This window comes from Mesoplodon bidens (assembly GCF_964165515.1).
Source record: "Mesoplodon bidens genome assembly, chromosome: 11".
Classification (NCBI taxonomy): Eukaryota; Metazoa; Chordata; class Mammalia; order Artiodactyla; family Ziphiidae; genus Mesoplodon; species Mesoplodon bidens.
The window spans coordinates 87142136-87164417 of NC_138167.1; positions in this window are offsets into that span (position 1 = coordinate 87142136).

Sequence of the window (22282 nt, forward strand, 5' to 3'; positions counted from 1 at the left end):
GATTCATCTCCAAAATTTATAAACAGCTCATGCAGCTCAATAGCAAAAAAACAAACAACCCAATCCAAAAATGGGCAGAAGACTTAAATAGGCATTTCTCCAAAGAAGATATACAGACTGCCAACAAACACATGAAAGAATGCTCAACATCATTAATCATTAGAGAAATGCAAATCAAAACTACAATGAGATATCATCTCACACCAGTCAGAATGGCCATCATCAAGAAATCTAGAAACAATAAATGCTGGAGAGGGTGTGGAGAAAAGGGAACACTCTTGCACTGCGGGTGGGAATGTGAATTGGTACAGCCACTATGGAGAACAGTATGGAGGTTCCTTAAAAAACTACAAATAGAACTACCATATGACCCAGCAATCCCACTACTAGGCATATACCCTGAGAAAACCATAATTCCAAAAGAGACATGTACCAAAATGTTCATTGCAGCTCTATTCACAATAGCCCGGAGCTGGAAACAACCTAAGTGTCCATCATCGGATGAATGGATAAAGAAGATGTGGCACATATATACAATGGAATATTACTCAGCCATAAAAAGAAACGAAACTGAGCTATTTGTAATGAGGTGGATAGACCTAGAGTCTGTCATACAGAGTGAAGTAAGTCAGAAAGAGAAAGACAAATACCGTATGCTAACACATATATACGGAATTTTAAAAAAATGTCATGAAGAACCTAGGGGCAAAACGGGAATAAAGACACAGACCTACTTGAGAATGGACTTGAGGATATGGGGAGGGGGAAGGGTAAGCTGTGACAAAGCGAAAGAGAGGCATGGACATATATACACTACCAAACGTAAGGTAGATAGATAGTGGGAAGCAGCCACAGAGCACAGGGAGATCAGCTCGGTGCTTTGTGACCGCCTGGAGGGGTGGGATGGGGAGGGTGGGAGGGAGGGAGATGCATGAGGGAAGGGATGTGGGAACAGATGTATATGTATGACTGATTCACTTTGTTATAAAGCAGAAACTAATAAAAATACTAAACTAAACTAAAATAAAATAAAAATAATAGTGTTATTGGAGTGCCTACATTTTAAAAGAATTAAAGAAAAAAAGGTGGGAATGTATTGGAATATATTATAAAAGAAGAAGCTGCAGAAGATATGAGGTGGTGTTGGGACCTACCAGAACAAGTGGGCCTGTTCTGCCAAACTGTTACGTTTATTTACGAATCTACACACGAGTGACATCTTGGTTTTTATAACTGTGGGTGAAATTGTGTGGGGCACCTTCTGAATAGGCAACATATGCAAAAGCAGCTGGTTTTAAAATAAATGACAATAAGGGTAGCAATTTAGCTGGGTAATAATGATATAAGGAACAGGAGACAATGCCTTGAGACCTTGGATAAGAATAACCTGATTAAGATTCAGGCTATTGTCGAGGTTTGTGTATTAAATATTTCATGAGTAAAAGGTAGAAATGGATATTGACATTGAAAGTATTTATACAGAGATAAAGGTAAAGATTCACAGTTTAGACTAAATTAATGTCATGTATGTCTACATAAGTAATGCACATACCCATACAGAAGATAACATTATTTTATCTATTATGTCACATATGATACATATATAGCTATATGTACAATTACCCATGTACATATAAAATTAATTTACCTATACATATCACTTATATATAATTATTAACTGTATTATAGCTAGTTATGTATATAAATCACTTTAGATCTTAAATATCATATGTGTAATTTATGACATGATTAGCCATTGTAGTTAACAGTTCATATGTTCTTTTCATCATCTTTTCAGGAGATCAAAAAAGAAAATTTTGATATCCCTTCCTTTAATTATTCAATGTAAATAGGACTATATTATTAAGCCATTAATATCTGTCTTTCCTACAAGACAGGTCCATGAGGTCTGGAACTCTATGTATTTTTATGTACTATTGATCTCTTGCACGTAGAACTAAGGCACAAATATTATGAAATCTATTTTTTAAAAGAAGGCTAAACCATAAAATACCTAGAATTAAAAAACTGGAAAAGCAAAGTAACAAAATCATGCCAATCTTAGTTAACAGTTATTGAGAGCTAGTACACCAAAAATTTATTGTAAGAAACCTAATGTCAATGAAGAAAACAATTAAGAGCTTAGAAAGAAAATTGAAAGTTTGAAATAAAATTTAAAATAGGAGTCACTTTGATTAAAATTACAGCATCACTTTATAGATGTAGAACTTCTGTGTAAGACAAATGTGATAATAAGATTTTTTTGAAATGAAGATCTATATCATATAGTTTTGTCCAGTGGATGACTGGGAATATTTTACCATTCTCTTCTTTTTGAAAAGTTGATTTGTTGAGAACTACCAGAGAGCAAACTTTCATATTTGGAAGTCTCTATCCCATAAATAGATTTTATGTGGGAAGCTTAACTGACAATGGTACAGTTAGACACCAATATGAAAACCTTAGATACTGGATATACTTAGCTATTTATGACCTAATTTGACATGTCTAACACAAGTACAATGTGTTTCTTTACTATCTCCTTCTTGGATCATTTGCACTGCTTGCTTTGTTCACTTGCCATAATCTAAGGAGATGCAAAACACTATAGCTTTAGTCCACTATGTATACATGATACAAAATAGTTCCTTGCCCATTATCTTAATGGTAGAAAAACATTTAGTTTTTCTTTTGCTGTTTACTTCATGAATCTTCCACAAGATCAACTCTGATCTGATATCTTCAATTCTGTCACTTTCCATTGACCTACCTTTATCAGAAGACTCAGTAGTTTACTTCCACAGGAAGATTTAAGTTCTCTGTGTATAGCACAGGGAATTATATTCAATATCTTGTAATAACTTATAATGGAATATAATCTGAAAAAATAACTGAATCACAATGCTGTACACCTGAAACTAACACAATATTGTAAATCAACTATAGTTCAATTTTAAAAAAAGATTTAAGTTCTCGGACATGAATTCAGCACTTTTTCTCATCAACTTGACAACTTTTTTTTTTACGTATCCCCTCTCTTTCCCCATTAGGCTCTAGGAAAAAGAAAATTCTCTCTAGGGCTAGTGCTTCATTTTATATATTTATCCCATTTCTTTCTGATTTTCTGTGGATCTGAGTACCATTCATAAATCCCCTTCTTAGCACCATTTTTCTTCTACTAAATCCAAATTTTGTCTTTTTTTCTCTTTAAACTCAATTTTCTGAGAAGCATACCATTTATCTGTTCTTATCTCTAAGTCTCTAAAAGTCTTGTCTATTACTGTGTAAAGATTGGCTCCAGTACAGAAGAAGGATATAAAGTATTTACTAGATGGAGAAGTTTAGCATAATACCACTTTGGGGGGGATCCCTCTACTATTTGTCCAGATTCTTGCTGGAACCTTTGGTCTTTACATCACCTTTAACCTCAATCTCTGATATTCCTTGTGCAATAATACACTGATATATCAACACTTGGTTCAAGATCCCAGGTCTATGTCAAATATGACTCCTGCCATTTCTATGGCCCTTTCCCACTCTGTTCCCTAATTTTTTTCTGCATTCCTAACCTTTAACCAGTTTCTTCATCTTGAAATCTCACACTCAAATACATTTCATTTCAACAGATGCTTTTGGTATTTCCACTAAATGCCAGGGACTGTGATAAGCCTTTAGAACACAAACCTGAAAAATTATCCACTTTTCTCCAAGGATTGATGCCTTTGTTTCGTCTCCACTTTCTACTGCCATAGCCTTCTGCCAGCTGGCTTCCATCATCACTACTGGAATTGTTCTCTCAAAGGTTGCCAGTGGTTTCCTTGTTCCAAAATTAAATAGCTGTTTTTAAAATTTTTAATACTCTCTTTCTCCTTGACTTTCCTCTTACTTTTGGTTCTTTTGAGCATCCCCTTGCAACTCTGCCACCTTGCCTTGTTTATTATAATGTACTGATTGTACTCCAGCCTTTACAACTGCTTCATTTTATTTTCCTTGGTGTTATTTGACTGACTCACCTAGCTAAGTTGCCTAATATCAGATCTAGATCTCCTATCCTCACTTTTCACTGTCTTCCAAAATCAAAACAAACAATAACAAAAACATCCAACTTCAAGACAAATTCACACAGAACTATATTTTATTCATCTTGTTTTATTTATTCACTAAGCCTCTTAAGTCTGCTCTTTTACCTAAGCTTTGTACCTATGAAGTGAGAAGGTAGATTAAATCTTTAAGTAATCATGACCTTTAAAAATTCTATGGCAGTGGAATAACAAATCCAACTTGTCTTTCAAGTTCCACATTTAAATTTATAGTTGCTTGCTTACTTTAGCATTTCTATCTCTACTAAAACGTTCTAGCATAAAATGCTCTCAGTGTTAACACATCCATAGTTTAATGAATTGTTTTCCTTCTCTAATCCAGCCTGTCTTTCATATATCACATTTTTTATTACAAATACCTTGAACATAAACCTGAATTCAAGGGCAAGCAAAGTCTATTTGGGAAATAAATGATAAGCCCAGTTATTTTGTTATTTTTTAAAAAATATTTCCATTGTTCCAATCATTCAGACCTAGAATCCTGGAATAATTTTTGGGTTTCTTCCTCACCTTCCAGATAAAAGAAGTTTTCAAATACTCCAGACTTAGCTTCAGCAATAAAAGCAATAGTAAATAACACCTGACTTTGGAATATAGCTTAGAAGTTTATAATGCTTCCTCTCACACATTATCTCATTAAATGGAGAGGAAATGGATATGTAAATAAGATGCAGTATTACCTCATTGTAATCCTGTGAGTTTGGTCGCATTTAACAGATGGATATGCCAAGGCTGAGTTAAATGATTTATAATTCAGAATTTATGCTAACCCTTTTATTCCATATGACACTATTTCATGATATACAGTGACTCTCAAAGTTGTTTTTTTCTTCCTATGTCTACTATTTATATCATTTAGATGTTATTATCTCCAACTTAAATTAGTAGAATGATTTATTTTGTATCACTACATCTTTGCTATTTCTTTATACTATTCATTCTGCTCATTGTCATCATTCTCTGTTTTATTACATTTCATCTTAGCTTTTTTTCTCATTATAAAATGGATAAAGAGATTCCCAAATGCCTGAAGATGTTTTATTTGTTGTGTTTTGGTATTTATTATTTTGGAAAAAAATCTGAGGTCCTTTTAAATTTTGGTTTTTTGAAGATGTCTTTTTGTTTTCTTAATTGGGTGTTTGTAGAAAATCATCTACATTTGCACGTCTATGTCTAATTATTGAACTGTTTTGAAATATTATGTTTTAAGTTCCTTGTGTCTGTTTAATATTTTTCTCTCCTTCTAAAATGCTTATAACAAGTAAATTTTAGCTTCTGTCTTTATTTTTATTGTGCTAAAAATATTAATTTGTGAAAAGGGGAAAAAAGAATGAGGCAAAATTTTCTGAAAATTAATGAAGTAAAATATTACTTTAAGAAGTTAGAAAAATCACAATACACATAAAATAAATGACATAATAAAGTTTTGAACAGACTTCGATACAGAAAGCAAATAGAATAGAGATTTTTAACAAAGTCAAAAGTTGGCTCACTAAAAAGACAAATAAGATCAATAAACTTTTGGCAAGAATAATAAAGACTTAAAATCACCCTAAATTTTAAGAAACAGATACACCTTTGGGGAGTAATTTAAATACTGCACTGGGCTTTACTAGCTAATGTCTATATTCTTTCAATTCTTAATATGGAAACATTTAACAACTGTTTCTGCTCAATAAAATGTAAACATATCACGGGGTATAGATATATTCTGCATTTAAAGATACAACTGAGACTAATAATATGGAAGCTAAATTTTATAGAATAAAATTTGCCCCCAAAAAAGAAAAATTATCTTTAGATTTCTGCTCCTAAGACCTCTTAAGTTTAAAACTGTCTGGAAGAAAATGCATTAGCTTGATTTATTTGGGAGATAAAAAATTTCAGCTCAATAAACTTTTTCTGAGTGTGCCAGTTATAGTGAAATGCTTGAAAGCTCTTTCTCTCAAGTTCCTAAGGAGAGGTCCCTTGTCAAACTTCAAGAAAGATGTGAAGCCCTCAGATTTTTTTCCATATGACAATTCTATGAGTCAAAATAGTAAGAACTACAGCAAGAAAAAGATGAAGATGTTGCTCTGTGTGTGTATGTGTGTGTGTGTGTGTGTGTATTTATATATGTGTGTAGAGAATCAGGATAAAACAAATATTATGACATGCCACATATTAGTGCATGCAAAGGATGATATTGACATTTGTGAATTCTCAAGTCTAAGATTTTTTTTAAAGTTTAAAAAAGTGTGCATGTGTGGTTACATATATGGTTATTTCTTCTTCTCACCAACTATATGTATATATATCACTAGTTGCTCCTTTCTTCTGTAATGTCTTTGGCATACTTTCTTCTTCTTTTTCATTTTTCTTACTTATTTTGTTTATTCATTAAAGGTTCGATAAAGAGATGTCAAAAGCATACTTCCATGTGTTAAACAGCATAACTGGGCATATAAACAAAGCACAGATGATAACGGGTTAGACATAACTGGTGGGAAATGGGTCTAAGGGGGGCTTGGCATACTTTCTAATGAATTTCATTTAATTAAATTTGGAACTTTCATGGGGAAAGCTTTCTAATAAATCTCTTAATTTTACCTTTGATAGTGGCAAACATAGTCATTCGCATGCTTAACGATATATGAAATTCATCACGATCACATTCATCACAATACATGAAATTTAGCATTTGCATGCACCATTAAAGAAGGGAGGTGAAAAATGTCTCACAGTTTATGAGCACTGAAGTCACAATTTTCAATTATCCTTCCACTAATGAAATTTGTGGCCTTTAAGCAGTACACTCTTCTGTACTGGGCAGGGGGATCACTTATATGAAGACTCCTGCCTTACAAAAACCACATAACATGTTTATTTTACTGAGATTTTAGTTTTTCTTCTCTACCATCAAAAAATGAAGAACATATTAGATATTAAGTAAGTAGACTGACTTCTGTAAAAGCTGATAGCCACATTGTGTGTGTGTGTGTGTGTGTGTGTGTGAGAGAGAGAGAGAGATGGAGAGACAGACAGAGAGAGATTCAAAGAGAAATGGCTGTAAAATATGTGACCCTTAGCTCATTAAGATTTCAGAGCATGTGATGAATTCAAAATGATATTTCAATGTTATTGAAGCATTATCTCCTTTACTGCTAGTTTTTTAAAAAGTTAAACATTTTCACATTGAGTCAGAAATAGCTAGATTCTATGAAGAAGAAAGAAGGAAAAATAAAAGAAGCCTTGAGATGGTATATTCAAGGAATCCTAAAAATATGATGATCCATTATTCCCTTCAGTCTTGAACCATATGTTCGGCTTTCCTGTCTAGCGGAGATATAGCACAGATGACATCTGGAAGGCTTTTCCTCCCCTTAATTTTTAAAAAATTCCTGCTTTAAATAAAGCTGAAATATTAGAACTGATATATCAATAGAAATGTATAAGCATGCTTTGTGACTAGCAGCAGTACTAAAATTTCAATATAAAGGACATTGGTTTTATATTTGATATTCAATTAATTCAGCATAAATGAGGTTTGCAGTCTCAAATGTATTAAGGAGAGCTCAACTAAATAAGCTAAAAATATTGACATCCATTTCTTAAATCAAGATATTTCTCATTTGTAAAAAACAAAATAAAGGCAAACACTCTTTTTAATCCCCCAAATCAGAAGTGAAATATGACATATAAATTCAGAAACAAAAACGTTTGATAGCTAAATTTGGCATAAATCTCACTTACTTGTCTAATGAACACAGTTATTTCAATCAGAAAGTGCATTAGATATCATGACATAACCATGACCCAGATATGTGAGGCTGAGTTTTAAATACCACCTGCTGTCTCTAATTAATACATGTCCCTCACCTTAAAATCTGAAAATAAGTTTAATATCAGAGGGTGTCATCAGTGTTAAGAAATTTAAACATAGCATCATATATAGTATCTGAGGAAAATCTAGTCTAAATGGCATATACCTTAAAAAGTTAGAAAAATCAAATAGTTCTGTATGTTTCATTTCATCAGAAAGAAATGTCATATATGAGGAAAATCATAGAATTTGTTACAATAAATCTGCCATACCATAAATTAAGGTTCTTAAAGTTAGATTCTTCCATAAATAAAAAGATTTTTACGTAGCTAACTAATGTTCTAATGTCAATTTTATAACTAAAGTCAAGTTTAAGACAACTTAGATCCAAAATTTGCTTTAAATACTGTGTTGGAACTTTTTTAACAACAAACTTTAAAAATAATATCCTGTTTCATATTTAATATGAGTCTTCAACTAGTAAATAAAATAGGCTTCTGCATAGGAGCATATAGCATATTCCACAGCTTCCAAAAGAGCTGTGCTAGTTTGGCAGCCACTAATCTCATGTGGATATTTAAATTTCAATTAATTAAAATTACATAAAATTAAAAAATTCAGTTCCTCACATTTCATGTACTCCTTACACACATATGGCTAATGGTTGCTGCATTGGACAGCACAGATTTAGAACATTTCCATGTGGCAGAAAGTTCTATTGGACAAGACTGTAAATCAAGAGTCCTGGAAAGGATTTCAGGGGTAGGCACTCAGAATTTCAGGAAGTGTTAAAAATGGCAGAATTATTTAGCCTGGAAAGAAGAAAGAGACCTGGTCTCATGATGGTCTTGAATGACAGAAAGGATTCAAAGAGAGGCAACCGGCTGTTTTTCATCACATACTGGGTAGAGAGAGGAGAAACTGATTTAAAACACAATGGAGGGATTTAGGTTAAACAGAAAAAGTGGGGATTATTAAAAAAGTGAATCACTTATGGAGAGCATCCCCTTCATGACTTTCCATGAGAAAGTCACGTACCTAGTGAAATCTGTGAATATGTATCATTGATAATTAAGCTAAACACTTAGGTCTCTTTTCTAAACTGAGAGAAATGCAGTTATTCAATCAGTCAATCAATTAATCAATATTTATTAGGTGGGTACTGTGTATCAGGCACTGTATTAGAGACAGGATATACAACAGAAACACTGAACGCAATTTACCTAATTCCTCCTCTTACAATATCACATTCCAGGAATAAGAGAGATAATAAATGCATAAACAAATAAATAGTTTCAAGTAATAAAAGCGGCAATGAAGAAGATAAAATAGCATAATATTGAGGAAGTGATGGTGGGTAGTACATGAATTTGGGAAGTCAAGGAAGTCCCATAAGAAAAGTTGATATTTGTGTTAAGGTTTCTGCAGAGAAAGGAAGCAACCTTGAGAGAATCAGATAATCGGGGGGAAGACTGTTTTAAGTAGAAGACACAGGAAGTGCTAAACCCTCAGACTTCACATATGAAGGGGAAAACAAAAGCCACTCTGTGTGGACAATAATGAAGAAGGAGAAGAGTGGCTTGAAGTAAGTTTGAGACACATGCAGGGGCCAGTGGGCCATGATATGGAGTTATACGTTTTTCTGGTCACATGAGAGCCAATGGAGGATTTAATAAATCTTTCTGTCTCTTCTTTGACAACTGGGATGTGAAGTTATGAGGGGAGGAGGGGGGCAAAAAGGGCAGTCAGTGAAAGATATCATGGTTGGACTATAGATTTATCCATAGAAATGTTCATAAATTGTCATATTTAATATGCTTGGAGGTAGAACAGGGTTGGAAGTAGTGTGTAAGAAAAAAAGAAGTAAAGAAAATTATTCTTAGTGTTTGACTTGAGCAAAGGACAAATGGATGAATAGTGTTAAAACTTACTGAAATAGTGGAGGCTTGGTGGGGGACATATTTGAGCAGTTTCCTGTTGAGTCTAAAATATACTTTAGACAATGAAGTTAATATGTGTAGCAGTCATTTGGATATAGGAATCTATGAATCAGGGGAAAGTCTACTAGAAAAAATAAGTACCAGTTTCGAAAATTTGAACATCACTGTCAAACATCTTGATCTAATGACATTATTAGAACACTAACTCAACAAGTACAAACTATATAAACTTTACATGTGCATGTGAAAGATTCCCCAAGATAAACCATCTGCTCAGCCATAAAATAAATTTAATTCAAAGATTAAAATCTTACAGATTCTGATCTGAAAACAACCATAGGATTAAATTAAACATCAATAACAATAAAATATCTAGGAAATACAGAAATATTTAGAAATTAAGTAATACACTTATATGTAAACCATGCATCAAAAAAACCCACCCAAAAGTAGTATTATTTTCACTGAATAATGATGAAAACATAAAACATTATGATTTAGTGGAGATAGCTAAAGCATATCTTAGAAATTTATACTTTTAAATGCCTATATTGAAGGGAAGAAAGGATTAAATCAATGATCTAAGTTTTTAATTTAAGAAGCCAGGAAAAGAAGAGCAAATTAATCCCAGAGTAAATATAAAAGGTAAAAAATAATAAAATAAGAGCAAAAATCAATGAAATAGAAAGCATAAGAACAGTAGACAAAATGTTTAAAAGCCAAAATTTGGTTCTTTTTAAAAAACAACGTTTTCCATAGTTATCTACAAAAAAGGAGAGAAGATACAAATTACCATACTAGGATATAGATTGAAATGAATGAATGAAAAATGTCTTTATTCATAGTTGATAATAATTGTTTCCAAAGAAACTCCTAGGAAATCTATAAAAATAATGCTAGACCTAATAAGAAAAAATATACAAATACTACCACAACTTCTTAAGCCAATCATCTGTTGATGGGCATTTGGATTGTTTCCATGTCTTGGCTACTGTAAGTAGTGTTGCTATGAATATTGGGGTGTATGTATCTTTTCAAATTAGAGTTTTTGTTTTTTCTAGATATATACACAGAAGTGGGGTTTCTGGATCATATGGTAGCTCTGGTTTTAGTTTTGTATCGAAACTTCATACTGTTTTCTTTAGTGGTGGCATCAATTTACATTCTTGCCAACAGTGTAAGAGGGTTCCCTTTTCTCCACACCCTCTCCAGCATTTATTACTTATAGACTTTTTGATGAGAGGCATCCTGGCCAATATGAGGTAACACCTCATTTTGGGTTTGATTTGCATTTCTCTAATAATTAGCAATGTTAAGCACCTTTTCATGTGCTTTTTGGGCATCTGCATGTCTTCTTTTGAAAAATGTCCATTTAGATCTTCTGCCCACTTTTTGATTGGGTTTTCTTTTTTTTAATATTAAGCTCTATGAGTTTTTTGTGTATTTTGGATATTAACCCCTTGTTGGTTGCATCACTTGCAAATATTTTCTCCCATTCCATAGGTAGTCCATAGGTAGTCTTTTCATTTTGTTGATGATTTCTTTTGCTGTGCAAAAGCTTTTGATTTGATCCCATTTGTTCATTTTTGTTTTATTTCTTTTGCCTTGGGACACTGATCTAAGAAAATATTGCTACAATTTATGTCAGAGAACATTTTGCCTATGTTCTCTCCCAGGAGTTTTATGGTGTCATATCTTATATTTAGGTCTTTAAACCATTTTGAGTTTATTTTTGTATATGATGTGAAGGAGTGTTCTAATTTCATTGATTTACATGTAGTTGTCCAGCTTTCCCAACACTTGTTGAAGAGACTGTCTTTTCTCCATTGTGTATTCTTATGACCTTTGTCGTAGATTAATTGACTACAGGTGTGTGGGTTTATTTCTGGGCTTTCTGTTCTTTTCCAATGATCTATGTGTTTGTTTTTGTGTCAATACCACACTGTTTTGATTACTGTAGCTCTATAGTATAGTCTGAAGTCTGGAAAGGTTATGCCTCCAGCTTTATTCTTTTTCCTCAGAATTGTTTTGGCAATTCTGGGCCTTCTGTGGTTCCATATAAATTTTAAGATTATTTGTTCTAGTTCTGTGAAAAACATCATGGGTATTTTGATAGGGATTGCATTAAATCTGTAGATTGCCTTGGGTAGTATGGCCATTTTAACAATATTAATTCTTCCAATCCAAGAGCATGGGATACTTTTCCATTTCTTTGACTCATCCTCAATTTCCTTTATCAATTTTTCATAGTCTTCAGCATACAGGTCTTTCACCTCCTTGGTTAAGCTTTTTCCCTAGGTATTTTTTTTGACATGATTTTAAACAGGGTTTTTAAAAAATTTTCTCTTTCTGATATTTCATTATAAGTATAAAGAAATGCAACCCGTTTCTGTATATTAATCTTGTATCTTGCTACGTTGCTAAATTAGTTTATTAGTTCTAATAGTTTTTGTGTGGAGACTTTCAGGTTCTCTATATACAGTATCATGTCATCTGCAAACAGTGACAGTTTTACCTCTTCTCTTCTAATTAATACACCTTTTATTTCTTTTTCTTGCTTGATTGCTGTGGCTAGGACTTCCAATACTATGTTGAATAGAAGTGGTGAGAGTGGGCATCTTTATCCCATTCCTGAATTTAGAGTGAAGGCTTTCAGCTTTTCACTGTTGAATATTATGTTGACTGTAGGTTTGTCATAAATGGCTTTTATTATGTTGAGACATGTTCCCTCTATACCCACTTTGGTGAGAGTTTGTATCATGAATGGATGTTGAATTTTGTCAAATGTTTTTTCTGCATCTATTGAGATGATCATGTAGTTTTTGTCTTTCCTTTTGTTTATGGGGTGTATCACATTGGTTGATTTGTGTATGCTGAAGCATCCTTGTGACCTTAGAATGAACCCAACTTGGTCATTGTGTACGATCCTTTGTATGTGTTGTTGGATTCAGTTTGCTAATTTTTTTTGAAGATTTTTGCATCTATATTCATCAAACATATTGGCCTGTAGTTTTCTTCCCTTTTTTTGTAGTGTCTTTGTCTTGTTTTGATATCAGGGTGATGGTGGCTTCATGGAGTGAATTTTTTGGAATAGTTTGAGCAGGATAGGTATATGTTCTTCTTTGCATGTTTGATAGAATTGTGAAGCTGTCCATTCCTGGACTTTTTTTTGGAGGGAATATTTTTTAAATTGCAGATTCTATTTCACTTCTAGTGTTTGGTCTGTTCAAATTGTGTTTCTTCTTGACTCCTTTTTGGCAGGCTGTATGTTTCCAGAAACCTGTCCATTTCTTATAGGTCATCCAATTTGTTGCTCATAGTATTCTTCTAGGATTTTCTATTGTATTTCTGTGGTATCAGTTGTTATTTCTCCTTTTTCATTATTTATTGATTCATTTTTTTGTGGGGTCCTCTCTCTTTTCTTCTTGGTTAGCCTGGCTAGTCACTTGGTTACTATGTACCTGAGGACAGCTATTCTGTCCTGTGATGGAGATGCTGACACCTGAGCAAGCAGCAACTGAAGATCTCAGTGGGCAAATCCTGAAGAGCCAGGCATTGGTTTTACAGTTGGAACAGGAGCATTGGTTTTACAGTTGTGGCAGCCAGGAGCAAGTAGAAGTAGAAGAATGATGATGGAAATCTTGGGAAAGAATGGATGAATCAATATTTCATTACTTACTCACATGAAAATTCATTTCCCTAGCAAGCATTTGGTGTTGAATTCTAAGGTCTTACATAAGTCAAACTAATTCTGTCATTTTTTAAAAAGATTCATTTGTAACTTTGAGCAAATTGTTTCCTTTTTAATACTGTTAGCACATGCTTCTGTTATCAGTCTTCTGTATGTATAAATTAATAACTTAGAACCATACAAATGAAGTTGACTATAAACTTAAACAGATGTGGTCTAGATTTAAATGATGACCTGTTCAGTGGTGATCTTTGAAAGTTTTCTATAAAACTCTAGAACATATCTTAATAATTATGTTTTGCTTGTTCTTATAGTTGCATAAAAGAAATGCATTGAATCATTTATTTTTCACAAATACATTAGAATATATCATTAGAAATATATTTCATTCATTTAGCATTTATTCATCTCACAAACATTTGCTGAGTATTATGTGTCAGGCACTGTGCAAAGTGCTGAAATAATCAGAAGCTAGTAGAACCTAGTAGAGATTTGTTACTCAATGAAAGCTATGTTATGTTCAAAACAATTTAGAATAGTGAAAATTCAAATAAATATAATGCATCATTGTGTAGTTATAATATAAGGCTTTCTGGCTTACTTATTGTCTGTTTATTTTGTCTCCAGAACTTCAGGGCTCCTGTTAATCCTTAGGTAGTCAGTGCAGAAATAATCAAAATACCATCTTTAAACTGATCAAGAAACTGGAGCTTAATAATGGACAGGACACATTCTGTCAAGGAATGTTGCAGCCATTTTTCAATGGATAATTTAATTTCTGCATTTTGTAGGGAAGACAGGGAGTGAAACTCGTTATAAGCAAGTCCCTTATATGCTCTAAAATTGACCTAGTAATTTAACATAATTATGTAAAGTAATCTTCACAACAATTCCAGATACTTTATCCCTGTTTTCACAGGAAACTGAGATTTAAGCATATTGAAGTTTGTCAGATTTTATCTAGCTACTGCAAAGCCTTGTCTATCTCCTCTAGGAGACTGTGTACTTTTCATTTTATCACATTCAGAATCATTCTGAAGACAATGTTAGAATGATTCAAACAGAAAGGATTATAGCATCTTAAGGTACATATATATATATTTTTGCAGTACGCGGGCCTCTCACTGTTGTGGCCTCTCCCATTGTGGAGCACAGGCTCCGGATGCGCAGGCTCAGTGACCATGGCTCACGGGCCTAGCCGTTCCGCGGCATGTGGGATCTTCCCGGACTGGGGCACGAACCCGTGTCCCCTGCATCGGCAGGCAGACTCTCAACCACTGCACCACCAGGGAAGCCCCTTAAGGTATATTTTGCGTTAGAATTTGTAAAGTGTTTTCATCTATACATATTATGTGATCCTTAAAATAACTCTTGTTCTTGATATTCACATTGATAAAAGTGTTTTGTAACAAAATGATGCACTAGAGGAATCCTTTTGATGTCTTCTCAGTGGAAGTGAGTTTAATGTAATTAGGTTTATTTTGAGGCAGAAAAATAAAACTAGGCCTAAGAGCTTAATTAAAGAAACATCATCATGCTACACTCTCCAAATATTTCAGTGAGATATTCTGGACTACCTGGTTATTTTCTAGAACTAAAGACAACAACATATTACTCACATAGTTTTCAGGTATACCATATTTTACCTACTTCCATCTCAGTTAATTACAGTATTGATTGGGGGGTGGCTCTAATGAGAGACATGTGTTGAAAATCATGAATATTACAGTGATCCATGACCTTATTTCTTAACATGTAGACTAAGTCATCCTAAGGGTAAAATATTCCAGTTTCAAGTGTAGGGTCCCTTATTAATATTGAATACAAAAACTTCGTATTCTGAAATAATTTTAAACTCTTCATGGAAGTTGAAAAATAGTACAGACTTCCATGTACACTTCACCTATCTTTCCTCAATGATAACACCTCACCATGATCATAATACAATAATCATAATCGGGGGATTGGTACGATACTATTAACTAAATGACAGACTATATTCATATTTTAACTCTTTAGTCTTTAGTTTTATTTATATTAATTTATTCTTCCATTTAATTATTTATTGATGCTTCCTTAGGAAAAGTTTTAACATGTTTCTGTGTAGCTGTCAATAGGTGTCAATCTTTATGTTTATAGTCACAAATTAGGAGTGGAATAGAAGACTTTTTTCCGGGGAGTAAAAGAAAATTCTATGAGTTATTCCATGGGAAGAAAAAAAAAGACATCTTATCTTCCTTTCTGTGAACATATCTAATACAGAAACTGCCATTTTTAGGCTGGCTCACTCTAGTCAAAAGAATAGAAAGAAGAATAAAAGTACAATCCACACTGAATAGAATCTAGTTTACAAAACAATAAAATATATTAAAATATAAAATATATCCTCATTAAAAAATCATCAGAAGACAAGCAAGAATTCCTTATGGAAATTGAAATACATAAAAGCTGCTGATAGAGGCGCTGCTCAGATTAGTCAATGAGGCCAGGTTATTCATTTATTTTAAGAGAACTTCACGATGTGCTTTTGGGAAGGCCAGCTTCTCTTGGTTGTTCTCTGGTTGGAACACCTAGGCAGAAAACTCTTAACTGGTGCCAGGAGTTTATATCATTGCAATTTAAATGTCCAGAATTAACTGTAAAATCACCAATAAGATCATAATTTGATTTTAAAATCCCCATTCCTGAACTTTAAACTTTCATTCGATTATATTTTTGATCATTTCTCTTTTGTAGTTTTAAAAATTGAAAACTATTTAACCTGCAATATTGAAAGTATGCTATTATAAAACAATCATTCAGATTGAAGCTATTCAGTTCACATCAGTATAATCAATAAATGGCAAAATTTCTGTATATTAAAAATTTCTGTATATTTCCTGATTTTGGTACATAGCCAAACAATGGTTTAATTCTGGAAAGATAAGGTCTGAATTTTGTCAAAAATCAACATTTTGACATTACAGGCCTTGAACCAAGCAATGATAATTTTCAGTAGAAAACCATTTAAATATATTAGAAGTGTTAAGGTTAGCTCTATACAACTGGTTTGTTCATTGAAAGAAACTGAATTAATTTCCAATTTTATTTAGTCAGCATTACTTAAAATTTTATCCCAACTTGGAGAAGGCTATTTATATTTCTAAACTAGAGAAAAATAACCCTTTAAAGTGCATACTACATAACGGAAATTATTCTAAGCATTTTACATAAACAACTCAATCATTCTAAAATAATCTAAGTAGGTATTATTATATTTTCTTCATTTTTTCAGATGACTAAACTAAGGCAAAACGGGATTGAAGAGGAGATTCCTCACATTGCTTGGAAGATTGGATTGGGTGAATCTGTAATCTCTTTCAGCTCTAAGATTCTGCAGTGTTACTAAAAGATATCTCTTAACAACAATGAAGAAAGAAGGATGGGAGGAATACTAAGTATCACCATACACTTATCCTGTTAGAAACAGGTCATCAATTACACTTGCCAATTTACTCACAAGAATTTGAAATTAGCTCTGTTCTCACTTTTTGGGAACGAGATTTTTAGTAAAGTAGTCTCTAATATCTACAATTAAGGCATAGGTATCTGGCCTCAAACTATTTCTCATAAATAATAATCCAAAAAATATTAAGAGTATAGAGTAGAAAGAGTGAATTTAGAATGTCCATACTTCCCAAAGTCATCTATAGACTCAACACAATCCCTATCAAAATCTCAATGGCATTTTTCACGGAAATGAAAAAAATTATAAAATTCATATGAAACCACAAAAGACCTCAAATGGCCAAAGCAATCCTGAGAAAGAACAAAGCTGGATGCATCACACTTCCTAATTTCAAACTATAGTACAAAGCTATAGTAATCAAAACAGCATTGTACTGGCATTAAAAATAGACACATAGATCAACAGAATAGAATCAAGGGTCAAGAAAGAAACCCTCACATATGTAGCCAACTAATATTTGACAAGAGAATCAAGAATATGCCATAGGGAAGAAGTAGTCTCTTCAATAAATGGTGATGGGAAAATTGGATAACCATAGGCAGAAAAATGAAATTGGACCCCTATCTTACACCACTCACAAAAATTAATTTGAAATGAATTAAAGACTTAAACATAAGATTTAAAACTCCTACAAGAAAACATAGGGAAAACTTTTTGACATTGATTTTGATAATGATTTTTTGGATGTGACATCAAAAGCAAAAGCAAAAATCAGTAAGTTGGACTATATCAAACTAAAATGCTTCTGCACAACAAAAGAAACAATCAACAATATTAAAAAGCAAGCTCTGGAATGTTAGAAAATATTTGCAAACCATATATCTGATAAGGGGTTAATATCCAAAATATATAAAGTACTTATATAGCTCAATAACAAATAAACAAACAATCTGATTAAAAAATGGATGGTGGAATTAGACATTTTTCCAAAGAAGACATACAAATGGCAACATGATACATGAAAAGGTGCTCAGATGCTCAACATTACTAATCATCAGGGAAATACAAATTATAACCACAACAAGATCTCACCTCACACCTGTTGGAATGGCTGTCATCAAGATGACAAGAGGTAACAAGTTTTGGTGAGGATGTGGAGAAAGGGGAATGCTTGTGCATAGTGAATTGGTACAGCCACAATGAAGAATAGTATGGAGGTTTCTCAAAAACTTGAAAATAGAATTACCATATGATCTAGCAATCCCACTTCTGGGTATATACCTAAATGAAATGAAAACAGGATCTTAAAGAGATATCTGCATTCCCATGTTCCTTGCAGTATTATTTATAATAGTCAAGATAAGCAAACAACCTAACAGTCTGTCAATAGATGAATGGATAAAGAAGATACGGTATGTATATACAATAGAATATCATTCAGCCAGAAGGAAGAAGAAAATCCTGCCATTTGAGATAAATGGATGGATTGAAGGTATTATGCTACGTGAAATAAGTTAGAGAAAGGCAAATATTGTATGATCTCACTTATATGTGGAATCCAAAAGAGCCAGACTCATAGAAATAGAGTAGAATTGTGGTAACATGGAGCTAGAGATGGGAAAAATGTGGAAAGATTGGTCCAAGTGTACAAACTTCCAGTTAGAAGATGAGTAAGTTCTGAGAATCTAATATACAGCATTGGGAATATAGTTAACAACACCATACAATATACTTGAAAGTTGCTAAGAGAGTAGATCTTAAGTGTTCTCACCCCAAAATGAAATCGAATTATGTGACACTGTGGAGGTGTTAGCTAAAGCTCTGATGGTAATCATATTGGACTATATAAATGTATCAGATCAACAGGTTGTATACCTTAAACTTACACAATGTTATATGTCAATTATATCTCAATAAAATGAGTGAAAAAAGAAAATACACATTATAAATACTAGATTGTTTTTTAACTATACTGAAAATACTTAAATGAACATTTGTTATATTAATATGTCCATATGAAATAAATTACAATTTAAATAACTCATAAAAAAAGAATCAAAACAATAGAACTGGGTATCATCCCAACTCTGTTCTGCAAATATTAATAATTCAGTTATCACTCAGCTTTGATTTCCTCCTTTATAAAATATAAATAATGATACAAATCTCATAGGACTGTTTTGAGGATGAAAATTAAATAAATGTAAAAAACATGCCTGACAATTAGTAGAGAATGCAATTCCTTATCATTATTACTTGTTAAAAGAATGTCATAATGGAAACAGTTAGTGTTGGATTAAGAAGACTTACAAGCAGCTGCATAGCACAGGGAGATCAGCTTGCTGCCTTGTGACCACCTAGGGGGGTGGGATAGGGAGAGTTGGAGGGAAGGAGACGCAAAAGGGAAGAGATATGGGATATATGTATATCTATAACTGATTCACTTTGTTATATAGCAGGAACTAACGCACCACTGTAAAGCAATTAGACTCCAATAAAGATGTTTAAAAAAAAAGACTTACAAATTCACATGTTTAGAGAGGAGCCACTTGCCCAAAGTAACATGAAAAATGAATAAAATTTGTCCTCCTGAGTTTCAACTTATAATTTCAACTGTGAGACCTCAAAATTTTGGTATTTCTGTTGTGTTTTAAGGTACTTTATTGTATTTATTCCCATTTCTCAACAAGCTTTAGAGTTCGTCTGGAACAGAACACACACATTTCTAATCATACTAGCAGATTAAAATTGGCATTTAATTACCATAAAATTGGATATATTTTTTGAATTCAGCTTTAAATCCAGAAACTTAGAGAAGTGGAGGGCATTCTATGTTTTGTAATATGTTCTTCACACATTCTTCCCTCTTATGATTGACTCTGTATTATCCGTTTTAGATCTTAAATATTTTAACTTGGTTCATGATTTATTTTTTTAATGAAATATTGTGGAGAGAAATGATTTTAAACAACGATTTTAAGAAAATGATGTCTTGTTTATGGAAGAGCATTCTATATTTTAAATGATTTTAAGAAATGATTTTAAGAAAATGATGTCTTGTTTATGGAAGGGCATTCTATATAGGAAAAACTGAGGCGATCTTGTGCAAAGAAATACCCCATGGGAAATTTTCCATGTGTGTTATAATTGATAGAATTTTTCTAAAATAAATTTTTTTTTAATTTAGGGAAAGTTTTAATCTAGTAGACTCTATAAATCAGCTTGAAAAGAATTTATCTCCAAGTTGCATGAAAAATAAAAAGACTGCATTCTCTGTCCTACATAATACTCAATATTCTAATAAGTAGTTTCAAAGCAGTAGTTCAAAACTGGATTTTAGGCAAAAAGAGCTTATGTCAGGGTGCTGTCAATGCCTTTGGGATTTTAAGAGAAAAGTTCTTAGGTTTGTTGCATAATATTTTCTATTTTATTGTTTTTCTTTCGTCCAAAAGAATTTCCTTAATGTGTCCTTTTTCAGTCCATTGACATTTCTAATTTCAATCTTGAAGTTCATTTATTCTCTTTTCATTTTTTTTCCAGTCATTACCATGCTGGGGATGCATGCAGTGCATACCTCTAGAATACAAAACTTGAGTGAATTCTTATAAAAGCCAACATTTTAATTTCTATGTTAGAGAAGAAGAGATGGTCATAAATAATTTTGATTGAACTTGATTGCTGGATAAACCAGTGAGAGGATGAAAATAAAAATCCAAACAGTATTTTCAAGACAGTGTTGTTGCATAGACTAATTGCTTAAGTAGGAAGCTGTATGCAGGAATTTTACAAAGACAGTACAAACTTAGAAGAAGGTGCAACTGGGAAACACATGGGACTGTAAGTTTAGTGAAACAAGTTTTATTCCTGGTTGCACTACTTGTGACCTTAGCCAAGCTATTTAATTATCCTGGGTTTGTATTATGCCATATATGAAAGGATGGAGTTGGATTCATAGAACTTTAAAAACATTTACAACACTAAAATTTATAATACTCTTTGGTTTAATGCTTCAGTAATAGAAATTTAAATCATGTAGTGTTTTTGCACATGAAAGGAAAGAAAGGAAATTGAATGAGGACTTTTGTTATGTATTGCTTCATTTGTTTTATCCTCATTTTCAGATAGGTAATATTTAGAAAAGGACATCTTGTAACTTGTTCAGGATCACACAACTAGTAAATTGAAGGACTGCGATGCAAAGTCGGTAATTGCTTCCCAACACCAACCTCCTTCCATGATACAGCAGTTACTCTCAAAAGTCAATGACTGTGCTTGTTTTCCAAAAGAAACTCAAATTTGCTTCAATGCTTTCACCTATGTTACAGGGGTGTGTTTGAGTAGTCAGGAGTTAAAAGTCTTTAGCTCCTCTTTGCATATTACATTTCTTAAAGATTAAGAAAGTATATGGTTATTAATTAATAAATTTAAATTGTCTTAAATGGTTTAAACTAGGCTGACATTAAGATTTTGACTACACATTTCACTTAGAATAACTATCTTTACCTTTTGAAGACAGTTTAAGAATAGAAATTGCTTACAAGTCTTGTTATAGTGGAGTTGCACAGCAGAATTTCCTAGTATTATTTGATAACAAGTTCAGATAATATGGAAAACTCAATAACTAGGTCTGCTTTATAGTAATACAAAGTTTTTCAAATTTTGGCAAATTATATATTTGATTCGAGCCTGAGAAAGTAAATATAGATTAAATATAGGGCATAAGGAGAATATTATTTTCTTATATTTTGTTCTCAGAAAAAAAGGAATTTATTATAATTCTAGATGTGAGGTTTTTACATCATACAAGGGAAGACTCCTTCAGAAATGTTTCTGATTAAGGTTACTTTATTTACATTGTCTCCTTCTTTGTTTCTGTACTTGAATCTTGTTAGGAAATTCCTTTGGGGTATGCCTCATGTCCTGAGGCATTTAACATTCGTAACCTATTTTCTTATAACTTGCTTTTCATTTCCTGTGCTGAGCAAGCCAGTGAATTTGACCTTTGATATATAAAGAATGTACTTCAAGAAAGATCGAGCAAGTGGAATTATGGTGCCTTGTCATCTTTTATACATTGAAAAAAGATTTTTAGAAACATTGTGAGCATGCATACAATTGAACAAAATATATATTTAGGTTCATAGCACATCTTCTTCCCAGCAGATTTATTTATGGATAGATTACAGTCAATGCCTTATGTAATTTTTAGATTACTACAAAGAAAAATAAGATGATTTTTCATTCTTATTGTTTTTATATATTCTTCTGGTCATCTTAATTATTATTCAGAAGATAAGAATA